This window comes from Pteropus medius, unplaced genomic scaffold, assembly GCF_902729225.1.
Source record: "Pteropus medius unplaced genomic scaffold, Ma_sr-lr_union100, whole genome shotgun sequence".
Classification (NCBI taxonomy): Eukaryota; Metazoa; Chordata; class Mammalia; order Chiroptera; family Pteropodidae; genus Pteropus; species Pteropus medius.
The window spans coordinates 10740213-10752623 of NW_024349519.1; the positions used below are offsets into that span (position 1 = coordinate 10740213).

At 35.5% G+C, this 12411-nt stretch overlaps 1 long non-coding RNA gene and 1 pseudogene across 1 annotated transcript in view; one reads left to right on the forward strand and one right to left on the reverse strand.

The window, feature by feature from the left end:
- The first annotated feature begins 954 nt into the window (after positions 1-954).
- LOC120618312 (uncharacterized) overlaps positions 955-12411 on the forward strand; it is a 46912-nt gene continuing 35455 nt past the window's right edge. Inside the window, exon 1 of the long non-coding RNA XR_005657218.1 lies at positions 955-1335. This is a non-coding gene — a long non-coding RNA (uncharacterized LOC120618312). The remainder of the gene's footprint in view (positions 1336-12411) is intronic.
- LOC120618731 (uncharacterized) lies at positions 6885-7000 on the reverse strand (annotated as a pseudogene).

The following is a 12411-nucleotide window of genomic DNA, read 5'->3' on the forward strand; positions in this document are numbered from 1 at the left end:
GGAATATGTGCTCCCCCAAAAGAAAGAAAGAAAAAGAAAGAAAGAAGGAAGGAAGGTAGGAAGGAAAGAAAGAAAGAAAGAGAGAGAAAGGAGGGAGGGAGGAGGAGGGGGGGAGGAAAAAAAAAGAAAGAAAAGAAAAGAAAAGAAAAGAAAGAAAAAGAAAAAAAGAAAAAGGAAAGAAAGAAGGAAAGAAGGAAAGAAGGAAAGAAGGAAAGAAAAGAAAGAAGGAAAGAAAGAAAGGAGAAATAAGAGTTAAATTTCATTAAATATTCAAATGTAGTGTTTCGAAAGAAAGAGATTGATTTACAAGGTTTGTTCACAGAAAGGTTGAGGAAAAAACTGCTCAACAGCCCCTAAGTTGACTGCAGCAGAGACTCTGAGATAACATATATAGTATATGATCAGACAAATCACTTTTAAAAAATGACTAAGAATAGGAGAAAAAAATGTGTCTCCTGGGGCAGAGTTTATTGACCGTTTGGAGCCAGGGAGCATATTTTTTGTGTGAAGGCAATTTCCTAGGATTTTCACCCTGACAATGAATCACTCGGCAGAGAACTGTAATGAGCCATTGGTGGGAGGTAAGATGATGACGAATCTGTTCAAAAGCCTTCAGATGACTAAGGAGCACTTGCAGAAACCTTAACTGACACTTTTCCAAGCTCTGCATCTGAGCTTCACTCAGCACAACATAAGGGATGGCCTGGGTTGTCCCCTGGTGTACAGGTAGGTACTCAGATTGGGTTTCAGTCCTACTCGCCCTCTCACCTGACTCCTCATTTTCATCTAAAAAATGTCCTTCTGTGGTCCTTGGGAGATTCCCCTCTCAATTTTATTCTGCCTAAATTCCAAACTCCCCTCACTTCTAAAGTTGCTGAAGCAGAAGTCAGTCACCCCCCAGATGAGTAATTAGTGTTAATTGAGCTCTGAGAGTCCTTCTCTGGAGACTTCCCAGTGAAAAGTCAGGAGGAAATCATCACTCAATTGAAACAATTGGGTTGTGTCAATCATCGCAGCCTCCCTTGCATAGGAAGCTCTGCTAAAATGTCAGGAAGGCAGGCAAAACTCACACTTACTCATTCTCTCACTCATTTCATTCCACTAACTCTTACTGAGCGTTTATTAAGAACAAGGCTCTGTGCTAGGCAGTGAACCTTCTGGGTCATCATCAACCTAACTGCCATTTCCAATAAAAAAAATCCAAAAACTTTGGGGCAAATTTCATTATGGCTCATGCAAACATAAGGGAAATGAGTACTGCAAATTACGAAAACATCCTGGACTAAGCTGAAGATGAATTGTCATCTGTTCTACGCTTACCTACAAAGATAGCTGGTGAGTCTTGTTATTGCTGATTTGAAAAGTATCTCAGTTTTATTATTGATTTTTCCCCTACAGTGTTTTAAATCAAAAAGGTATTCTGCAGGCAAAGGATTTCCAATTGCAACACTTACTGAGAGTCATTCATTCATTCATCTATTTATTCAACTAACATATACTGAGCACCTACTAAGTATCATTATGCCAGGCAGGGATACAAAACAAACAAATAAACAAACCTACAGACAAAGCATGTTTCCCTGGCAGAGGAGTCAAATATTATTTAAATTTACATATGTATGTGACCCTCAATTGTTATCACTTCTAATGTGATAGGCGGGGAGTGCAGAGCTTAGGCTGAGTGCAAGATGCAATGGAAGGGTAAAGGATTCTCTTTCCTTCTCAGAGAGTAACCTTTTAGATGAGAAGTGAAACCCCATTTCTTAGACTTTTATTCATCATGGTCTCCATCTTTCTGACTTTGATATAATGAAGTGGTTTGTTTTAACTTGCTAAGTTTGTGGTAACCTGTTACACAGCAATAGATAATTAATAGTGGCCTACATTCTGTCTTTCCTTTCCTGTTGGAGTATGAGTGTTTTGGGAGACAGAAAGAGAGGTTTGTTGGAAAATCTCTGTTTTTCTGTCAGGTATCTGTGTGCTCTTTTGGTGAGTACGTTGATGAGGGGCTGGGATATGAATGAGCATGGATGCTAATTGAGAGCAAGGCTGAGAACAGGCATCTCATTCGTCAAATAAATGCAGCCACTTCCCAAAGTGAGGAGATGCACCTCTACATTTTTACCAAGTTGTCTCTGGTGATCACCTCCATGTGTCTTCAGGAGGACCTGAGAATTCAGCTTGTTTTCCAGGTCCTAGAGCTGTAGCCTATGATTTGTGTTAGTAATAGGAGATTGATGTAGGAAAAGATGAGTAGATAGATACATGGATAGATTGGCATAGATGGTCACCTCTATTAGGAAAAAAAGAAGCCTTCAAATCACCCTGCTGAGGAGGACTCCATTGCTTCATGTTCATACACAAAGGGCTTCTTGTTGTTGTCATTATTAGGCAAGTCAGGTCTCTTCCACCCTCAATCCTACCCAACGTTCTCCATTTACAAGTATGTCACATGATTGTAAAATAATTATAAAAATAACCCCAAATCTCAAGACACCCTGTGAGAATGTAATGAAAAACCATTACCAAAGAAATTACTCATAAATAAAATTTAATGATATTTCTTCTTGTTGTGCAGGAAAACCACATTAAAAGGCCTAGGAAACAGAGAACTATAAAAAATAGATTCAATGGCATTAATTCTCTTGAACAATCAAAGTTAGACTGGCGATTTTCCTGATTTATGTCTCTATTTATTGCAAACCAACATGCTTAGTCCAGCTTGAATCTGCAAGAGTCATAAAGGAAAACCCAGATGTATTTTCAGTCTATAGTCCTCCTGGGGTACAAACATTAACTATTCATAGAAGAGAATGGAATAATCAGCCTTTATTGCTTAAATACCCTTTATCTCTGCTGTACTTACATTCCAATGGAATGATTATCCTAATCACAATGTTGAGAGCAAATTAGTTTATTTAAAAATCATTTAAAAATTACTATTGACAAAGGATTTAGTTCCATACTGAATTCCTAAATTGATCTCTACATCACTTAAGGTTAAATCCAGCCCTAGGGCATGTGGGGTGTGACTAGTAGGAGGAAATGATGGAAAGGCACAGGAGGGGCCAAATTCTAGAATATTCATATTCTCACAGTAATAAGAGCCACATTTATCTGAGTACAAACAGAGAAATCTTTTTCTGGCAAATAATAAGCTACCACTCAAGCCAAAACTTCTTAGGCTATGAAAAAATAGAAAACTAAGATCAATCTCTAATATCATCTTGTAATTTTTTTCCACACAATAATAAATCTTGATTCTGAATCTTAACTTTTCTCCTCAACTCTGGACAAAACTTTGGCAAATTCAAAAATCTATGCTCTGTATTATCTACCTATATGAATCCTCCAACCTGATGTCGAAGCGACCTGAAATGTTCTGCAACTTGGAATAGTGTCTAATTCACTTAACTTCTCAAACATATGAATTTATATTTGTTTTCAGTAAGGGTAAACATGTACAAGAGCAAATGTTTTTTACTGGCCCTTGGAGGGTAGGGTTTAGGGAAGAGGAAGATAATGCACCTGGTATTTAATTTTAATTGCTGTTTTATTTCTCATATGTCTTACTCTGTAGCTTTTAAAAAATGTAGTTTAAATATAACTGAAGAAGTAAAATATTAAAGATAATTATAGTAAGATGTTCTACCACTCCCTCACCTTCCTTACTCATATTAAGGTAGGATAACAGAAGAAGGTGTTTGGTAAAGTAGAGAAAAGACAAAGATTGCAAGCATAAAAATGCACCAAAACTAAGAGGTGGCCAATATTAGTGGGGAAAAAAAAAGATTTGTATGTCTAGTAGACTCTTTATTGACCAGAAGGCTATTCTGTTCATTAATCACCCCCCTTACTCCTATCTCTTGCAAAAATACATAGTAGCATCTAAAGAACGTGAATTCTTTTTCCCTAGTCTTGTCCCCCACACTCCGTGGCCTGGCTCCATCAATGAGAAAACCAGATATAATTACCTGATTATCAATAGAGTCAGAGGCCAAGTGGAAGAAACATGGCAGGAGAGGGGAGAGTAACCGAATCTTCAAAAGATGGAGGTTTGAACACACACACACACACACACACACACATTTTTCTGATATCTTTTTATATGGCTCTACCTCTGGCCACTCTATTCCAACTAAGCCAGCCTCCTTGCTAGTCTGTGAACACTCTTGTACTTTTCTGCCCCAGAGCCTTGGCACTTGCTTTTTCTATATCTGAAATGTTCTTCCTCAAATAGCTACATGGCTCACTCTTTTACTTCCTTTGTGTCATTGCTCAACTATCTTATTTTTGAGGGCTTCCCTGACCTCTTTATGGCACTTATCAATACCTGAGGTACATTCACACATCATTTAAATATATGTGAAATTAATTAATATTGACCTAAATAAATGCATATATATGTACTTAACATTAGTGTATATATGTATAGATATTTATAATCATTTATTATTTTAACTGTGCGCTCAATAAGAGAAGGACCTTTCTTTTGTTTACTGCTCCAGTCTCATCAATTGGAAAACTGTGTAGTCTTTTAAGCCCTCAATCCATACTGAGAGACCAAGGTAGTAAGGCAGAGTGAGACTAGAGAGGACAGACTATTCCTGCTTATCAATTCAGGTTGATTCTGAAGGAGAGAATAAAATAAATATTTTATATCATCCTTCGAACCCTTTATATCTCTGTGAATATGCTTGCTTATCTATAAAAGCTTTTTTATTTTCTAGTAACCAACTCTACTTTTATACTATTTCAAAATTTAAGGACATAGTTGGGTCATAAAATCACTTCAAGGGAACTCTTACCAATATAGTCCATATGTTACTTGAAAAACATTTTAGGTCAACAGAGTTGTAGTTAGTGTATTGAAAGTTTTGCATGCATCACATCCATTGTTCATTTTTATTACAGAAAACATGCTCATAAAGCAGGGCTTCTATTTTCATAAATGTTTACTTTCACTGTTTATTGCCCCAGAGCCAGAGCCTTCAAGATCAAGTCCTTAGTAACTATCACACAGAAAAATAGTTGTCTCTACCTTGAGAGGTTTAGTAATTTGCAGAAAATCTGACTTCTAAAAATTCTAGTGAATAAACAGACTAGGAAAAGAGAGAGGCCAGGGCATAAGTATATGAGATAGAAGCCAAGTCCCTTTCTCTAAACTCTAAAAGAACAAAATATAGAGAGTGTAACTGGACTCCAAGTATTGCCAGATGGATTAGTTAGTGTTTGCAAAGAATTTTCAAAAGCTACCACCATGCTTAACTCTTTATTAATCTGCTTGAATATCTTGATTTTTCATGCTGCTTTTAAAGAGTCTCTTTGAAACAATCACATTGGCCACACACACACATACACTCTCTCTCTCTCTCTGTTACTTGTCATCACACATACACACACACACACACGGCCTTCCAAGAGGAAGTTTTCACTCATTCATCACTTAATCAGAAACGCTCTGGGGAGAGACAAGGCTAGCCTGTGTGTGGTGTCTATTGCCATCATGAAAGTTCATTTTTAACATATCTGACCAAGGTGCCAACTACAGGGACTCAGTACTCTCCTTAATTACTGGAAAGGGAGTTAAGGAAAACCCTTACTGGCATAACAATCCACTGCTTCATTACACTTGCTCCCACAGACCAATTATAGCAGTCATGTCACAACAGGAGCTAAGGCCAGATTCTAATAATTCATATTCATCCCCAACATTTCATGATGCTCTTGAGTTTGGTTCTTTTATAGATTGTGTAAAGTTTAGTTAAAAAATATTTGGGCAACTAAAATTCAATTGAACAAAATGTACTGGTAGCTATTGGTCTGGAACATCCTTCCCAGTTCCTTCCACTTGATCCCTGCCCCTTTCCTTGTATTAGTTAAAAGTAGAAAATCATCAAAAATGATCAGATTGAGGGAGAATGGGAAGAATTATTCCTTCTTCCTACTATCAAGCCTCCATGGATAAATGGGCTGACAGAAGTAGAAGTGAGGACGGGCGTATATCAGTGGTGTTTTTCTATTTTTTCCTCTACAGATGTTGCTTGTAAAATGTTAAGGTACAAAGAACAGCATACACTAAAGGCTTGACTGTTGACTTTTTTCTTTTGGGCTTGTGTCTTAGTTTTCCTTGCATCCTCCAATAGTAAGCCTGGCTTACAGTGTCCAGGCCGATGCTATGTGTCTACCAACTTAGGGACAACTTTGTGATGATCAGACTTTGCAGGAAGATGGCACAGGAAGCTTTGTCATTCATCACACCCTCCACTTGTTTCTTAAATATATATTTTAAAAAGATACAATCTTTTCCTTTTGAAATACTGGATCTAGAGCAGTGATCAACAGTGGCTACTAAAAACACTAGATTGAGAGCTGATGAGGGTAGATCAGGCTGACAACACCAAAACTGACTAATCAAATTTAGTGCTACACGACAGAAAACCAGATATTCTCCTAATGGAAGTACAAAGAAAACCCCCCACAAAACATCTATGATGTATTCATGCCAAAAAAATCAGTCAGAGATTGAGCTGATAATGCTTCTAGGTCTAGCTACCAGTTTACAGCAAATATGGGAAACGAAAGTATAAGTCAACTGATAACCAAGAGTTGCAATCAGCAAAAACCAGAATGTGGAAAACTATAGAACAAATGACCCAGTTTCAACGAAGACACTGCAAGGAAAAACAAAAAGAAGAGGAACATAGCTTTAAGATATCTTAAAAGACTTCTCAAGCAAATTAAATGTGATGATTTTGTGTAAGTCCTGATTTGAACAAAACAACTATTAAAAAACATTTACAAGATAATTTTCAGAGCAATTTAAACATTGATTGGCTATATGATGACATTAAGGGATTGTTACTTATTTATTTGTTTATTTATGTCTATAGTACCTGGTCTTCCCATGTGGTCTCCCATCTAAGTACTAACCAGGTCCGACTCTGCTTAGCTTCCAAGATAAGACATTAGGCTTGTTCAGGGTGGAATGGCCATAGACCATGGGCTATGGCTCCACTGGGGCATGAACCCAGGATCTTCTGCGTATAAAGCAGATGTGCTAATTGCTACACCATGGAACCATGTCCGGGATTGTTAATTTTTAAAACTGTAATATTTGTATTAAGGTTGTACTTTAAAAAAATAGTTCTTGTCTTTTAGAAATACATACTAACATGCATAGTACTTATAAAATGATATGATGTTTAGGATTTGCATCAAAATAATCCTAGGTGAATGACATAAGATGGTAGAATATAGATGAAACAAAGACAAACACATGTTGATTGCTGAACTGGGTGCAGAGTATGTGGGGTTCGTTAGGCTGTACTCTCTACGTCTGCACAGATCAGACATTTTTAAACATTTTTAAAAAAATTAATGGAAAACAGAATTCTAACAGAAATATTTTCTTATTTTGTATCTAGCTGCAGCTTGAACCATGGAATATTTACATCTGTACAATATTTTTTATTTTGATGTTAAGCTCTCTTTTGGTCTTGCCATGTGTGTTGTCCTCAGCCTCTTTTTGCATTTTAAATTTGCATTGTATTATAAAAAAAAAGTAAATATAAAAAATAATACTTTTTAAAAAAGTTATAATCTCATTGGAATTATTTAGATTGACATTTTAAATAAAATATATGTACCGTGAGTTTTTAAACAGTTGCTCCCTCAACACAAATAGTATTTAAAAAGAAAAAAAATAAAAATAGAACTAACAGGGAATTCTTTAATACTATAGAATCATGATTACCCAGAATGGTGTCCCTTTTAAAAATATATTCATTCTAAATGGAAACTGATAGACATTCTTTACCTTATCATTCATTTGAATTCAAGTCAACATTGCTAATACATTGTTTGTTTAGATAATACTTGGAAAGCTGGCATAGCATCGCAATTTTTTTTAAGCAGAAAGAAAGGCATTTGGAAGCATCCAAAACTAATTACATTTAGGGTGGAGGTGCTAGTACAATCAGCTCTAATCAGAAACTAAAATATTTCTTTTTAACTCATTGACTTGTGTGTTACTTTTCAAATAATGATTTCATTTAATTCTGCTAAAATTTCAGAAGCTCAGTAATCTGTTGAAAATCTGCCTTGCCAGGTCTCTCTCTTTTTTAAACCTACAGCAAAAACAAAATGAATTATTCATCAATTTTCTTCTATGAATTCTATTACTGGGAAGAAATGCCTTGCTAACAAAATGGAAAAGAAAGCACTGAAAACCAGAAATTCAACTTAAGTAGTTTAGTCATGTACGTTCATTGTTTAGCCTGCAAGAGTGAAGAGGAAAAGAAGAGGGAAGATGAGACCACAGGAGAATTGGCCTTCACTAACTGGCACTTAATGAAATTGTATGGCTCTATAAATTCAAGTCCTCATTTTAAAGAAGAGAATTAAAAATAATTCAGAATTCTTTATGTGCAAAAAGATACTCATAGCTCTGCATTTCACTGAAGAATTACCAGAAAGCTAAAATATTTCCTTGTTCTAGAAATATGCCTGTGATAGTTCATCTGAAAACTAATGCTCTGCAAACAGAAATATTAGCAGCAATTGTTTGTTTTATATGATAATGTCACTGCTCAGAGCCAAAAGATCTTTATGCTTCTTTTACATACGAAACCCTTTCCTTCTATATAAAGATATGGTAGGTTGGGACTGTTCTATAACTCGCATCCTTGTTGGGGTGAAGCACGTTATATCAAATAAAACTTTGCACAACCTTGGCCTAATTCTACTGTTAATAATAGAGCACTAAACTGATAAGAAGTTAAATTTCAAAATATATAAAGAACTCGTATAATTCAATAGTAAAAAAAAAGATCTGATTAAAATATGCTGAGGAACTGAGTAGACGTATTTTCCCAAAGAAGGTATACAGATGGCCAACAAGCACATGAAAGGGTGCTCAACATCATTAATGACGAGAGAAATGCATATAAAAACCTCAATGAGCTATCACCTGTTAGAATAACTATTATAAAAAAAAGACAAGAAATAACAAATGTTGGTGAGGATATTAAGAAAAGGGAACTCTTGTGTATTGTTGGTGGGAATGTATATTGGTGCTGCCACCTTGAAGAACGGTATGGAGATTCCTCAAAAAATTAAAGATGGAACTACATACAGTATGAGCCAGCAATTTCACTTCTGGGCATATATGCCACGGAAACAAAATTACTATCTTGAAAACATATCTATACTCTTCATGTTCTTTGCGACATTATTCACAATAGCCAAGGCATGGAAACAACCTAAGTGTCCATAGGTGAATGGATAAGAAAATGTGGTATATATGCACTGGAATATTATTCAGTTAAAAAAAGAAGAAAATCCTGCAATTTGCAACAATATGGATGGACCTCGAGGGCAATATGCTAAGTAAAATAAGTCAGACAGAGGCAAAATACTGTATGATCTCACTTCTATGTGGATTCTGAAAAAACTGAACTCTTAGAAAGAGTGAACAGATTGATGGTTGCCAGCGATGGGAGATGGTGGAATTGGGTGAAAGTGGTCAAAGGGTACAAGCTTACAGTTTTAAAACAAATAAGTTCTAAGGACATAATGCATTACATGATGACTATAGCTAACAATACTGTTTTGTATATTTGAAAGTTGTTAAGAGAATAGATCTTAAAAGTTCTTACACAAGAAAAAAATATTGTAACTGTGCAATGTTGTTGCGTGTTAACTAAACTGATTGTGGCAATCATTTTGCTATATATACAAAATCATGTTTTACACTTTAATTAAAAAGAAAAAAATGAACCCTTCTATAGGCAGATACCTATCAAGCTGACCTGTCCTCACAATTATTGCTCTTCCTATGTAGATGTTAGGTGAGTACTTAGGAATACGCTGGGTCCCATCTTGGTTTTAGAACCATTCTGTAGGACCCCTCATCTGGTACTTCTTGCTTGGCTCTGCTTCTGCACTGGATTATCCTCTTTTTGGCTCTCATAAGGTCCTGGAGGGATAGATACAGCTTGGCTGACAGATATTCTGTGTCTCCTCTTTGTAGAGAGTTTGCTTAGTAATTGTTGCACAATTGCTTTTAGTACCTTGCCCATGGGCCTCACACAAGTCTGACCCTCCTGTGCTCTTCAACTCCTGGGCATCTTGTGCTCAAAGGCTGTGGTTCAGACGTCTGCAATGGATCCCAGAGCTGCTCTTTTCCTTTTTCGAAAGCTCCTTATTCATCATATATCTTGGCTGTGCAGATCTGTCTTGTTCTAGAGCCAAGACATATCCAACTTCCCTCTAGTCCTGGCCCTAGCTCTAGCCTTTCTTCTACTCAGTCCCTAACATAAAACAAAACACTTGTTTTTTATATTCTCGGATATAGGTAGGGGAAAACAGGACTGTAACTGAGAAAATTCTGAAGACCTTTATGTTATACTTAGATGGGTCTCTGTATCACATGGTCTTCCTCATCTTTATTGATGATCCTGCTCTTCATCTGACCTTGACATATTCTCTCCCCAATTCTCTCCACAAATTTTTCCCCAAGTTTGGTCTCTACTGAGAAGCCTACCTTTCCTGTTGCCCACTCTCTATTTCAATTTTCTTTTTCTCTCACAGCACTTAAGTGAGTGGTTTCAAGAATAATCCTCTCTCTTTCTATGCTGAGGGTGAAGATCATGTATTTCTCTTTCTATTTCCATTGCACCTGAAAATAAATTGAGATCTTAAATCCATGATATTTACTTGTTCATAAGTACAAAGCATGATGCATACTACAGTAGAAAAGTATAAGATATCATGGTGATGTATGATGAAATGACCTGATTTAATATGAGAGGACATGGTCTTTGATCTGTTTGGTACAGTGCTTACATGGGAGAGATTTTTAAGTAATTGAATAAGGGTGAAGGCTTAAACTACAAGAAAGATCTCACAAATCTAATGTACTTTTTAACTAAATAGATGAATATGAAATGTACAGAGAAAATTAGTAAGAAATGAGTTATAGAAGCAAATAATTTTCTTAGAAGTGACTTTAGAAATTTTCCAAGCAGTGGCTCATAACCTTGTAGAAAACTTCTGGAATTCTGCTAAACAGATGTTGTAGACAATTGAAATGGGACCTGCTAAAGGCTATGGACCCTAAGTCAATGACCCTAATCTAAAGGCATTTACCCATGATGCCTTCTTAGAATAACTATAATGGAATTTTCCGAACAGAGCTCCAGTTTACCAAGTATGGCAGTCCTCTGAAATACTCGGTGGTCAATAAATTCCAAAGACAAGATATGTTTGATGTGAAAAAAATGCAAAAGTCAAACAAAATTCAGAATGTACTCTCTTGAGGCTTAGGCTAGTATGTTTTCCAGGAGATGGATAAAAGGAGAAATTGTCTTTAAAGCCAGACAGATCCAAGATATTTGTATATTTGCAAATTACATCAGCATTATTAGTAACATTCCAAAAAAACTTTATTTTCCCTAAATGAATGAGCTAAGATTCTTTTTGTTGTAAATGGAAATATTAGAATAAGACAAAAATGGTTGTTTTTGCCAAAAGCATATTCTTTCAGTCTAGTTCTGCAACTGAGAGAGAAATTAATTAAAAGCATACAAAACAAGTGTTGAAACACAGAAGGAGATTTTAAAATTAGCATTTCTTTTTTCATTACATAAAAGAATAAACATTTCTATACCATCTATAATAAATAGAAATTGCAAATATGAAGGAAGAAAATAAGTTTCAACATTTGCAGAAAAGTTTCGGATTTTAATATGTCATTTTAAGAATATGGACTTTGGAGTCAGACTCCTGAATTTCAAATGAAGATCTCACCTCATGTGACCTCTGCATTCGGCACTACAGTTCCTGAAACTTCAGTTTTGTCTTTTGTAAAATTGGAATAATAATACTTCTTTAATAGAGTTGTGTGTAGATTAAATAAAAGACTCCATGTAAAGTGCTTAGCACTGTATCTGGCACATTAAGAAGGAACTGAGCAAGAGAATGCAAAGGAAAAAGAAAAAGTATTTTCTCATTAGAGGCAGATGAGAAAAAATTTGTATATGTTTCCATATACAAATATTATAAAGTACATATGGACAAAAAGTTTTGAGGGAAGATTTCACAGGTTTCCAAAAGAAAGATAAAAATAAAACCTAAAGAAAGCAGAGAAATTCCCCACTTGCCTGAGCCTGTTCATCTTTTCTTTGTTCTTTTTCTTTCAGAGGAATTCCAATGCTGGATAGTAATGGAGTCAGTGACAAGTAGATGACACTTTTACAGCTACTTGTCTGCTTTCCAAAATGTGTTTAAAATTTAAAAACTATTTTACATCTTTTTATAATAAAAATTAAAATATTATTAAACATTTTTAATAATTAAACTTTAATTCTTTATTATTTATTTATCTGTAAGATAGGTTTGTTATAGTTA